This window comes from Balaenoptera ricei, chromosome 1, assembly GCF_028023285.1.
Source record: "Balaenoptera ricei isolate mBalRic1 chromosome 1, mBalRic1.hap2, whole genome shotgun sequence".
Taxonomy (NCBI): Eukaryota; Metazoa; Chordata; class Mammalia; order Artiodactyla; family Balaenopteridae; genus Balaenoptera; species Balaenoptera ricei.
This window is the reverse complement of record NC_082639.1, coordinates 96,518,693-96,532,130: the sequence shown is the minus strand read 5'-3', so window position 1 is coordinate 96,532,130 and position 13,438 is coordinate 96,518,693. Positions and strand designations below refer to the sequence as shown.

Here is a 13,438-nt window from a genome sequence, read left to right as displayed (position 1 = left end):
TCGTACCCAGAGGAGTGGAAGCAGCTGAGCCCTGCAGTGAAGAAGAAAGGAGGACACGAAGAGTCATGCTCCTCTTGAGAAGAGTTCAGGGAGCGAGAGAGAGACCCCTGCGGCATCCACCACTCCCCAAACCCCATACCCCATGCCGGGGAGCATTCTGTACTTTTGCCACCTCTTTCCAATCTTTCTGCCCAGAGGTCTGGGCTCAGTAGCGTGTGTTCCTTCCATGAGTGTTTTTGGCCACCTACTCTGAGCCCAAGAAAGGATCGCCACATCTGGTCTGGTGGTAAGGGAAGTTCATAATAATCACCCTGAGACAGCAAGGAGAATGCTTGTGGGGACTCTGCCAGGCTACAGGAGATGGAAAGTCGTTTTATAAAGGTTTCCTTCAGATGTGGCATTTAAAATTTTGTCCTTCAGGTCTGGAAAAGTATTTCCCTGACTCCTGGGAAAATGAAAAGGGCCATATTATTACCAGTCGTGCCCACCCGTGCCTTCCCTGAAAGGGCTATCCTGGCTGTGCTGCTTGCCTGGTTTGGGAGAGGTCAGAGGTCAAGAACACCCTAAGGGAAGGACACCACCATCAGCAGCCATCCTGGCCTCCATTGCAGGGGTTGGAGGTCAAGGACCGCAAGCAGCCAGCCCCAGCAGCTTCCCAATAGTGTGTGTACATCTCTGTCCCTACATTGCCCTGGACTCATCTTTTAGGTGACCTTCCCCGTTGGAAGGCACAGACCATGCAGCTTGGTGTGGGAGGTGCTCCACGAATGGCTGAATAAATGAATGAGTCAGTGATGGTGGAGAGCAGGGTATGGTGCTGGGGCCGCAGGGCTGCGTGTGGGCCAAGCCCAGCTGAGGACCACGCGGGGGCAGAGCCCACAGCAGGCAAGGGAGGCCCGAGGGCGGCCTGTTGGGGGAGCATGGCCCCTTTCATCTGCTTCCTTGCACACAGGGTTGCCTGAGAAATGGCCATCACCACCCCGTCCCGTGCCCGTAACCCTCTCTCCCCTGGAGGAGTGACTCCAGTGCGCAGTCCCTCACGATGAAGGGCAGCCGCTCCTCCCTCAGAAGTTTCAGCAACTGCAGGCCCCACTGGTCACCCACCCGCATTCCCTGAGCCCTTTCCTGCTGACTCACCGCAGTCCCTTCGTTGGTCCAAGCTTCCTGCCAGAAACCCAGCGGGGCTAAAGGGGAGGGAGCGAGGAGGCTGCGGACACTGCATCAGGACCCAGGAATGCCCTGCTGGGCGGGAAGTGGAGCCGACTAACTTCCCAGCTTCTGCTACTCTGAAGGGGTGACCAGGAAGTGGACCATCTGGGGGGCTGAGTGGACCCCTCTGTCCCCGACTCAGTCACGGCCAGACCCTCACCAACCCCCATTTCAGAGAACGAGGCCCCCCCAGCCCCTTGCCCCTGCTGCTTGTGTTAAAGCAGTTAAAAATACATCTGGGGCCTCCCTGTCATTCGTGTTCCGTGGGACTGCCCGTGACGGTGTCTGGTTGTGTGCAGTTGCCTGTGACTGTGTGTTCCACTTACCCATGAGTGTGCCCGACTGTGACTGTGGTTGTGTAGGGTGGTATGAGTCTGTGCGTGACTGTGTGGATTCAGAATCCCTGTGTGTCACAGTGCCCAGCTGTGTGTGATCACACGCAGGTGAACGGGTGAGTGTGAGTGTGTGCGGTGAAGCCCCACTGTGTGCGACGTGAATGGTTTCACGTGCTCGGGTGTCCGACGTGTGAATGCACGGTCACCTGTGGTTATGAGTGACTCTGTGGCTGCGTGTTGCTGACAGTCACAGTGTGTGACGGAGTGTGTTTGCGGATGCTTGTGTGTGACTGGGTGGGCTTCGTATAAGTCTTCAAGACCCCGTGTGTGTTCCACGGCACAGGCCCAGGGAGGTGAGGGGTCTGCAGCCCATACTCCATGGTAAGGGAGGGAGAGGGGTGTGTGTGTGTGTGTGTGTGTGTGTGTGTGTGTGTGTGTGTGTGTCTGTGGTGTGCTTTCTTCTTTTCTAGGTTCTACCCCGGAGGAGGCTGTAACTTTTGAAAGGAAGTAAAACTAGGTTGCAGGATGTTCTTCCCCTGGGTCACTGACTGGTTTTAGAGCGTTTTCTTGGAACAGGCCAGGCTTCGGGGTAGTGCCAGCCTGTCTGAGCCCTCACAGCAGCTCCAGTGCTAACAGAGTCCCAGCACAGGCCTGGCTCAGGCCCAGGCAGCCTCCCCCGTGCAGGGGCACAGCCAGCTTCTCTCAGCCTGGACATCTGCCCCCAACCCTCCCCATACCTCATCTGGGCGCAAAAGGAACACAGGCACCCAGCTCTCCTTCCCTTCCCAACCTGAAGACATGCCTTTCAAGGGGTTCACCCCTAACTCCTTCAGGGAAAGCAGAGGGAGAAACAAAAGCATCCCACATGAGGGTTTGAGGAATGTTTCAGACCTTTACAGGCTCTTACAGTCCTGGCCTCTGGGCTACTGCCTCTGGGCTTCTGGCCTCCACTTTTCTACTTGAGGAGGGTGGGTGAACCTCCCGTCTGACTGGCCCAGGGCAGGTGACCCTGCTCCAGCAGGACCCTCACTCACCACCCACCCCCACCTCCTGCAGCTGAGATGGGCCTTCTGCCTCTCTGAAGAGACTCCAGCTCTGAGGGCCATGGCTTTGCCCAGAAATGACAGAAAAGGCCCCCCTGGTTTGTCTTCTACAGATCCGAGTTGGGCAACAGCTGCCCACATATGCGAGCCTCAAACTGCTTCTGCCCCTGCTGGGAAAGAATGTCTACGCTCAGGGTCTGGATGGGCTGAATGGCTGGTCTGGTGCCAGGCTGAGGATGAGCGAGGTGCTACCGAGTCAGCAGGAGTCTGGAGCCCCCCAAGCGGAGAAAGTGCTGGAAGCAGTGGTAGAAGGAAATAAGAATCGAGGGTGGGGAGCCAGAGCTCTGTAGAGAGAACTGGGCCAGGACCAAGGGTGCCCTAGCAACACCAGGAGCCCACAGACCCTGAGGGAGGAGCACTGTTGAGAGAAAACCCTGGACCAGCAGCTCAGGATACGTAGGCTCTGTTCTAACTCTGCCACGCAGCAGCTGTGTGACCAGAGGAAGCCGCTTCCCCTCTCTGGGCTTCCGTTTATCTACCTTGAAGATTGAAACAGAGGAAATGAAATACGTAAAGTGTGGAACCCAGAGGCAGGAGTAGGCACTTGACAGACATGAGTCCTCATCCCGTATCCTAAAGGTGGCTGTTGACCCCTTCCCAGGGGTCTAAGGCTCTTCCCAGCCCAGATGCTCTATGTCTCTGAAGGAATCCATCTTTTCTTCCCCCATTAAAACCTGCAGGGCACACCACACCCAGATCCCAGGGAGACCCTGCTCAGAGTGGGCGAGGCGGGGTGGAGGTGTGGGAGGGGAGTTGAACACTAAGAAGGGAAGAAAGCCTGGGGTGGAGGCAGGTGGGCAAACATGGCAACAGGAGCTGGGGGCTCCCCATAGCAGGGCCTGACATGTATTTACTTGTCCTTCCTGACTTGTCCATCCAACCTGCTCCTGTTCCCTCCCTCCCACCAACTACCGCGTGCCTTCTGGGGCTATAGCTCGGACTCAAGTCGTTCTGGTTAGTGCTGTGGCTCAACGCTTGTGAAACATTCAGACTAAACTCAACATCCTAAACCCAAAAAGCTGAGCACCAGAGGCTAGAAAAGTTAATAAGATACAGAACTTATCTTCCAAGAACTTTAAACTACAATAATAAGAACACCTATTGATCATACTAGCTAATACCACATGACAAATTCAACTGCCTTCAAGATCCAGACAGATGATATAAATGGCTGAAGCAGCCTGATGGAAGCCAATAGGACATGGTGGGGCCTGGGGACCAATTATGGAGCAACATTTCCTATTTCCAAGTGGGCCAAAGAAGAAACAGCTGCTTCTAGCTGCCTTTTATGGCATTTTCTGAGTTTTCACTAAATGCCAGGCACTGTGTGCAGTGTTTTTGTGCTTTCTTTCATTTAACTCCCTCACGAATTCTGAGAGATTAATATCGTAGGAGACAGATTCTAAGGTGGTCCCCATGATCCCCATATCCCCACGTTCATTCCCTTGTGTAATCCCCGCCCCTCGAGTATGGGCAGCACCTGGGACTTGTTTCTAATCAATGGAATAACCAGTATGCCAGTATCTAACCAATATTGGCAAAGGTGATGGGATGTCCCTTGCATGATTACATGTTGTAAAGGCCCAGTCTCGCCAGCAGACTGGTGCTAGAGACTTCCTCTCTCGCTGACTTTGAAGACGTTAACTACCATGTTCTGAGAGGGCCTATAGAGAGAGTCTCATGGCAAGGAACTGTGGGTGGCCTCTAGGGACTGAGAACAGTTTCCCCCACCCCCCGCCACCAACCAGCAAGATTTCAGTCTTTTACCACAAGGAGATGAATTCTGCCAACAACGTGTGTGAGCCTGGAAGTGAATCCATCCTCACTAGAATCTCCAGACGAGAATGCAGCCCTGGCAGGCACCTTGACTGCAGCCTTGCAGAGGACCCAGCTAAGCTGTGCCCAGCTCCTGACCCATGGACACTGTGGATAACAAATGTGTGCTGTTTTAAGTTGGGAAGTTTGTGGTAATTCGTTATGAAGCAGTAGAAAACATTAATGTAAGTATTAGCCCCATCTTACAGATGAAAAACCTAAAGCCCAGAGGCTGAGCAGAGTCCCCAAATTAGGATAAGGCACAGCAGGGACCAGAGCCCCGCCTCCAGCCTCCTCGGGCTGATGTTCTCTCCAGGACCCAGCCTGCTACACTGGTCATTGTTCTCCCAGTGTCCACCTAGATACAAGAGGAATAATCTGCATGGTATTGATTGAAATATTGTTTTTCCATTTCAATTCAACAACCTCCTAAACCCTTACTGTGTGCCCTGCACTATGCCAGATGTTGGGGATACAGCGGTCAGCAGTGCAGACACAGGGTCTCCTTTTAGGGAGAGGATGGAGCAGTGGAGGATGTAGACAATGGACAAGGGATATCGCTGTGATGAGGGTTACAAAACGAGGAGGGATGGGATGTGCTGGGAACATGTAGTGGGACAGCCAGCCTCAGCCAAGGGCCAGGGATAGTGTCCATGAGGAAGTGACACACAGGTCCCTTGGGGGTGGGCTTGGTAGGGAGTCAGCCTCTGCATTGCAAGTGAGTGAGTGAGTGGGTGAGCTTTCCTGATCGAGGGTCCCCAGGGAAGAGGCCTCTTCCAGAAATGTGAAGTCACCCTATTTCTGTGCACTGGCTTCCAAGACACCTTGTCCCAAGGACCCAGGGTCTGTCTGACTGGACTGTGACGTCCAAGACCTCAGAGCACTACTTCCTGGATGTATCATGGGTAGACAGGGTAGGGGTGAAAGTTGCTTAGCCGTCACTCTCATCCCTTAAACATCCCCAGACATCTGGCAGGGGAAGAATGACAGGTGAGGGTTGGAGGCAAAGCAAGCAGACAGGGGAGGGGGGAGGGTTTGAGCAGAGGCAGAGAGAAGAGCAGGAATTAGAAAGCCCCCCTACGCCCCCCCACAGGCCCAGCTGCAATCTGTGATGACTCAGCAGACCCAGGGATCCTTGCCAATGAGCTGGCAGGATGGTATGGTTCAATCAGGGTCCCGGCAGGAAGCAGGCAGCATACTCAAACTGGACCATTTGAGGAGCATTCAATAAAGAGGTTCTTTTCAAAGGTAAGGGCAAGCTGTAGGAAAGGACTGCGGGAACCTGGACCAACAGCAGCCGTCTGTTCCACTGCTAAGCCTGATGGGGCGGGGGAGGTGACCAGAAGGGGCCTGAGTGGAGAGGCTGCCTGAGAGTATCTAAGGTCTCAGCTGAGGGATGCAGCCAGACAGTGGCAACCCCACAGGGGGCATCAGGGGGAATAAGTGCCCTTGTTCTCTCTCCTCTCTGCCTCCCATAAGCTGGCGGTGCTCCCCACTGGTCAAGGCAGAGGGTAAGTGTACCGTTGAAGCAGTCCCACAGGTCAGCCTCCCAGGGCGCTGCAGAGCAGCGTGGAGAAGATGGGGAGCAGACCCGGAAGCGAGGAGAGGCCCACTCTCAACTCCACTCCTTCCCAGCGGGGGAGTCTGGACAAGCCACTCAACTTTCCTGGGCCTCAGTTTCCTTCTCTGTAAGAAGGACAGTGAGTGTGTTCCGAATTTGAAATTCAGTGATGAATTTAAGAATTCCAGCCTGGAGCCCCGCATGCATTGGCTGGCTGCCAGCACTTGGTTTCTAAGCGTCGGCAAAGAGAACACAAAATCGAGGCCACCGAGGAGCCGGACACCCTGGACATCCATCCCAGAAACCCTGGACATCCGAACACTGCACTATGAGAGGCTTGATCAGCAGGTCTTGGGGGCCCTGCCAGGACTGGAACCCAGAAACTCTCTCTCTCTGCAGGGGCCTGAGTGGCGCACACACACACACACACACACACACACACACACACACACAGCAGCTGCAGGAAGGGCAGTGCCTCACCTCCTGGCCCCTCTGGAGAGAAGCAGCAGGAGGCCTGTCGCAGCCCAGGGTCTGCCCTCGGGATGGCTGAGGTCGGTGGAAGGACAGACAGCAGGACCGGGCCCCGAAGCCCTGCCCGTGGGCCCAGCTAGAAGGGAACTTGGCAGAACAAGTGCACCTCCCTGTGTGGAAATCCTTCCAGGCACCCTAGACACGAGTCGTTTAGGTGGGACCCCGGCTGCAATGGGGAGGGAGCTCACCACCTCACAGGGCACCCCGGGCAGCCGGGCAGCCACCTGCCCCTGGATGCCCAGGCCCCGCCAGGACAGTCTTCGGAGCCTCAAGGACAGACTCCAGGCCCCCACCCCACCTCTGTCTGCCTGTGACATTGCTTCAAAGGCAGCTGGCGAAACAAAGGCAGCTGGTGAAACCCACAGCCCTCTGCCCTTTATTTCTTTATCACCCGCATTTCAAGTTCACAGGAAGAGGGTTTTCAAAGCCTCAGAGTCAGGATGGCACTGCGGTCAGTATTTTCAAAAGAAAGGAAACCAAAAAGGATCACAGAACTGCAGGTACAGCAGATTAAGGCCCTGCAGGGTGGGAAGGGGCCGGGCGGCAGGGAAGGGTATGCACGCGTGCGCGGGGAGACCGCTGCTTTCCCAGCTCTCCAGGGCAGGAGCGGGAGAAGGGGCAGAGAGGGAGGCCGCTGAGGGACAGGGGAGCAGGGCTGCCCCACTGCTTTTTAGGTTGAGGGGGGCAGCTCGCGTGGCCGGGGCACTGGCCAGCTCTTGCCTCCACTGCGACAGCCCCTAACGTTCGCCCCCCTCCAGCCTCGCGCCACGGTGGCATGTTTCCTTTTGATGAGCGACACCATCTCTTGTGCTCCTGGCGGCTCAGGTGCATCCTGAGCTCAGCGTGGGAAACGTTGTGTCCACATCTCCAATGAGACTGTGATTGAATCTACCACGTTGCTTATAAAAAGTGTGGGCCATGAAGTCGTTTATTTACTGCCTGTGTTTTCCTTTTGCTTCATTTTTCTGGTTTCTTTTTCATTGATTTTATCTTGTGTATTGAATGAATCCTTTTTAGAAAAAAAACTTTTTTAAAGTTGTGAAATGTTTTTAAAATATAGAAAAGCGGGGGCTTCCCTGGTGGCGCAGTGGTTAAGAATCTGCCTGCCAATGCAGAGGACACGGGTTCGTGCCCTGATCTGGGAAGATCCCACGTGCCGCGGAGCGACTAGGTCCGTGAGCCACAACTACTGAGCCTGCGCGTCTGGAGCCTGTGCTCCGCAACGGGAGAGGCCGCGACAGTGAGAGGCCCGCGCACCGCGATGAAGAGTGGCACCCGCTCGCCACAGCTGGAGAAAGCCCTCGCACAGCAACGAAGACCCAACACAGCCAAAAATAAATAAATAAATAATTTTAAAAAAAATATGGACAAGCAGAGGGAATTATTAAATGAACCCCCTAGTACCCACCTACCAGCTTTATCAATTCTTAACAGATTGCCACAGTTTTTCCTCTTTTTGTTGTGGTTAGATACACTGACACAAAATTTACTGTTTTGACCATTTCAATTTCTTTTAGAAGCATAACATTATACATACAGTTAAAGGGCCCTATGACCTCTCTCCCACGCCCTTCCCTTCTTCCCTAGAGGTACCCACTATTCTGAATTTGATTCCCCTATAAAAGTGATACATGGGTATTGTAAAGCAATCCATATAGTGGAAAAGGGTAGAAAGCAAAAAGTAAAAATCTTCCTGCTACTGCCAGCCTTAAAGTCACTCCCCCCTGAAGTAACTATTGTTAAAACTTTCTATGAATCTTTCCAGGTATCTTTTAATACATATGAATATATTATTTTGTTTCCTTTCTTTATACATGTGCGCTTACACTATGCATAATGTTCTCCAACATGCCTTTAGTTTCCAGTTGTCACTGTTCCTTGGACATTTTTCTGTGTTAGTACTAATAAATCTACTGTGTTCTTTTTAACAGCTGCATGAGATTCTACTTTATTTGATAGTTTCCCATGGATGGGTATTTAGGTGGTTTCCAGAGACTTAGCTATTCTAAACAAGCCTACATTGAACATTTGTGACATATAGTTTTGCTCACTTGTGGCAATACTGTATTTCTGTAGAATAAATACCTCAAAGTGGAGTTTCCAGGTAAAAAGTACTGAACATTTGACACCTTGAAAGATATTGCCAACCCTCCGTCTACATATGATCAACTCAAACACCAACAAACAACATGTGAGAGTTTCTGTCTCCCCACATCCTTGAGAACACGACTTTTCATACCACTATTGGCCTCTTGTTTATTTTCTTCTGTAAGCTGTCTGCTCTTACCCTTTTTGAACCCTAGCATTTTGTGGGCTTACTTTTTACATTTGAATCTTTGATCCATCTGGAATTAATTTTAGATGCAGTGTGAGACAGATATTCTTTTCAATGAACATTTATTGATATTCCTGCTCCGTAAATAGATTGAATTAAGTACTGACATAAAAGGAAAAGCAGATTTCTCTTCATTCCTAACAGGCCACAGCTACGTGGTTTTGCCTCCCCACTTAGAACTAGCTGACATCAAGGCTCTAGGTTAAGAAATGGACCATCCATAATGGATGGGTGAACACAGAGGCTCTGCAGACGTTCAATCACTTAGTTGTTCAACAAATAGGCAGCGGTGGATTCAGTCACTGGAACTTTGGTTTTTTCCTGAGGAGAGGTGTATTGCATGTGGGAAGAGGGGTATACACGTATTTGGTAGCCAGAGTAGACCGTGGCCGACTGCAAAGAGTCCACCCAAATCCATTTTCTCTCTTCCATTATAACGGACTTGAAGCTGGGCGCATGGCTGCCTGACTAGGGACAGCGTTTCCCAGCCCTGTGCGTTTAGAAGGGACCATATGACTGCATTCTCACCAGGGGAATGTGAGTAAAGCTGACATTAGCCCCTCCAGATACAGTGGTTTTAAAACATGACACAAAGTCTTTGACTCTCTACCTGCCAAGTGGTGGGTGTCTATGGCCCCTCCATTTGAACCTGGGCAGTCTTCACCCAAGAGGAAAGTGGGAAGTAATGTGATTTCTGAGGCTAGGGCATAGAAGGCTAGGCAGCTTCTACCTTGTGGGAACACTCGCTCTTGGCGCCCTGAGCCTCCATAAAAGAAGTCCAACTCCCCTGAGGCCACCAAATTAGAGAGGCCCCATGTCAGTGCCCTGGAGCAAGCCCTGCTGAGCCCAGTCTTCTAGCGAAGCACCAGGCAAGTGAAGGTGTCTCCTGACAATTCAGCCCCCAACCATCTGAGTCACCCCCAGTCACCTGAGTCTTCCCAGCTGAGGCCCCAGACATTGTAGAGCAGAGAAACAAGCCATCCTCCCTGAATTCTGTCCAAAATCCCCAGCATTCCTCACAGACCCACAGAACCAATGAGGATAATGGAATAGTTGATATTATATAGCACTATTTTGGAGTGGTTTGTTATTCTGTAGTAGATAACTGGAGCTAAGCCAAAACCTAGAAAACTCTTCCCCCTTCCTGCTGGCTCCAACTCAGATGTGGCAATGACCCAGCCTCAACTATGCAGATGACAACTCCTAGGAATGACAGAGCCACAGGATGGAAGGAACTTGGGTCCCCAAAGGACCACGTGGAACACTGCCGCCAGCTGATAAGAAACACTCACCTTGAGGGTTATATGTGAGAGAGGAATACATGTCTTTATCCCTTAAGCCAAACAAACAATACATACTGTACACCTGAAACTAACACAACATTGTTAATCAACTATACTCCAATATGAAACAAACAAACGAACAATACCATACAAAGATATAGTAGTGAGCAAGGTACACCTGGTCTGGGGAGGAGGGTGGAGGGAGGGGTCACAATAGCAGGTCAACCCACCCCCCAAAACAATGCGATAGGTTATTTAATGACAGTTGTAATCAGTTCTTAGCAGAGATATACAGGGAGCTGTAAAAACAATTCACAGGGGCTCTCACCCAGTGTGGATGGACATGGAAGGTAGCCCTGAGGAAGTGATGCTGCTTTGAGACCAAAAGGGTGAGTAGAAGTTAAGTAGGATGATAGGGAGGGAGGAGAGGAAGAATGTTCAGGCGCTGAGGGTAGGTGGAGCATGTGCAAAGGCTCTGAGTCAGGAAGGAGATGGTGAGTTTGAGGAACTGGAAAAAATAAAAGCCAATGTGGGTCTTGTGGGTCAGGCTGAGGATTTCAGATCTGACCTCTAAGAAATAAGAATCCATGGAATAGTTCTCCAGCAGGAGAGTGACTTGATCAGGTCAGCCTCTGGAAGCTGTAGGGGGAAGAGACCAGTGGCAGGGAGACCACCAGGAAGCTGATGAAGACCCTGTCTGTGGTGGGGGCAGTGGAGAGAAGTGATTGGGTCTGAGAGATATTTGGGAGGCGGTCGATAGTATTTGGAGGGTAGGGGGAGCTTGTTGAGAGAGGGAGGAGTCAAGGATGAAATAGCAGGGAGATGTCTGGTCTATGAGTAAGTTATGATGTCATGGCCAGAGGAAATTTAGACATGGCCAAGTCCAAAGGTAGCTCAGAGCAGGAGGATGGGGATTGGAGTTTTTGGTGGGTGCCTTTGAGCAAGTCATTTCTCACATCTTTATATCTTTTCTATAATATGGAAACAACCTACTGCACAGGATGGCTGTATGTATAAGGACAATGGCTGCCTTCATTCACCCAAAAACACTTAGTGAGTGGTGCCTATGACGTGCAGTAAATAAGATAAATACATAAAGTACATGGTGTGTTAGTGAAAGTGCCAAGGAGAGCAAATAAAGTAGGGAAAGGAGACAGAAGGAAGAAGCAAACTTTTAGATAGGATGTTTAAGGTATACACTCATGAACAGGTGATCCAGGTTCTGTGGAACCTGAGGGAGGCTCTCCTCTAGAAGATAAAAGTTAAAACATCTTATTTTTTCAAATTTCACAAAAATATGTGGCCATATGAATAGATTTCTAGGGCTTGGAAGGGGACCCAGAGCATAAGCGTCAAGGGTTGCTCAGTAAACCCACCTCTGCTCACGAGTAACAGAGCTGTGGGAAGGGGAGGAGGAGGACTGTGGGTGTCACCAAAAGAACCTGTTTTATGAACCTTATGGTAAGTCATTCAACTACTCTGACCCTCAATTTCCTGATCTGTAAATGTCCTTATAAAGTTTTAAGGAGTGAATAGAGGCATATAAATCAAGTTCCTGGCTCATAGTAGTAAGTGGTCGCTATTACTTTAATTTGCATTCCTACCATGGAGAACCATGGTCTCAGCCTTGGGGAGAGACCAAAATAAAAAAGGGATTACGAGCCCCAGTGGCAGGCAGACCCCGCACTGCCTGTGAATGCTGGGGTCAGTGGCTCCCCTATGGATCTGGTGTGCGGCAATGGCCCTCATGTGCTACACTCTGGAGAACTGCCTTATAGAGATCACACATCTCGTGAAGGCCTAGCTGTCCCTATGGACTTGGATGCGTGAACAGGATGAACAGAAAGAGAGGAGGCTGGGCACATGGCTGACCTTGTATCCTTTGCACGACTATTACAACTGTCCCCAAAGCCTTCTCTCTCCTGTGCACAATGGCATCTCTTAAGGAAAAACTGATTGCGCTGGTCGCAGAAGAAGAGGCAACAGGCCCAAATAATAAAATCATTGTAGTGGGTATTGGACATGTAGGTATGGCATGTGACATCAGCATTCTGGCAAAGTCCCTGGCTGATGAACTTGCCCTTGTGGATGCTTGAAAAGATAAACTCAAAGTAGAAATGATGCATCTGCAGCATGGGGACTTCTTTCTTCAGACACCAAAATTTGTGGCAGATACAGTTTACTCTGTGATTGCCAATTCAGAGATTGTGAGGGTAACTGCAAGAGTCCGCCAGTGAGAAGGAGAGAGTCCTATTAATCTGGTGCAGAGGAATGTTGTCTTCAAATTCATTGCTCCTCAGATCATCAGGTACAGTCCTGATTGCATCATAATTGTGGTTTCCAACCCAGTGGATAGTCTCACATAGTTACCTGGAAAGTGGATTACTTAAGCACCGCGTGATTGAAAGTGGGTGTCAAATGTGGATTCTGCTAGGTTTCACTATTTTATGGCTGAAAACTTGGCATTCATGCCAGCAGCTGTCATGGATGGATTTGGAGAGAACATGGCAACTCAAGTGTGGCTGTTTGGAGTATATGTGGCCAGCGTTTCTCTCTGGGAACAGAGTCCAGAAATGGGAAAGAACAACAATAGTGAAAATTGGAAGGAAGCATGTAAGACGGTGGTGGAAAGTGCGTGTGAAATCACCAAGCTAAAAAGATAACCAGCTGGTCTATTGGTTGAAATGTGACTGATCTCATTGAATCCATGGTGAAAAATCTATCCAGGATTCAACCGGTGTCAACAATGGTGAAGGGGACGCACCGCATTGAGAATGAAGTCTTCTGGAGCTGTTCATATATCCTTAATGCTTGGGGGTTAACCAGTGTTATCAACCAGAAGCTGAAGGCTGATAAGTTTGCTCAACTCAAGAAAAGTACAGATACCCCGTGGGACATCCAGAATGACCTATAAGACCTGTGGCTTCTGGGTTCTAGGCTGTAGAAATTTTACAACTCCTATGTGAGGGAATTCCCTGGCAGTCCGGTGGTTAGGACTCTGCGCTTCCACTGCAGGGGGCACGGATTCCATCCCAGTCGGGGAACTAAGATCCCACATGCTGTGCGGAGGGGCCAACAAACAAACAAACAAACAACAACAACAAAAACTCCAATGTGATTAGCCATGATCCTTTGGTTTTCATCCATGTACATGGATCACAGTTTGCTTTTCTCTTCCTAGATGTGTGAATTCAGGTTCACAGAATCAAAGCCCATGTTTGGTTTTATGTTTGCAATAGGAGCCCTTGAACTAAGAATACTGACTA

General features: G+C 50.6%; 1 pseudogene; it reads left to right on the top strand.

Annotated features, from left to right (window-relative positions):
• Positions 1–12,103: 12,103 nt before the first annotated feature.
• Positions 12,104–13,116, top strand: LOC132351077 (L-lactate dehydrogenase B chain-like; annotated as a pseudogene).
• The last annotated feature ends 322 nt before the right edge of the window (positions 13,117–13,438 follow it).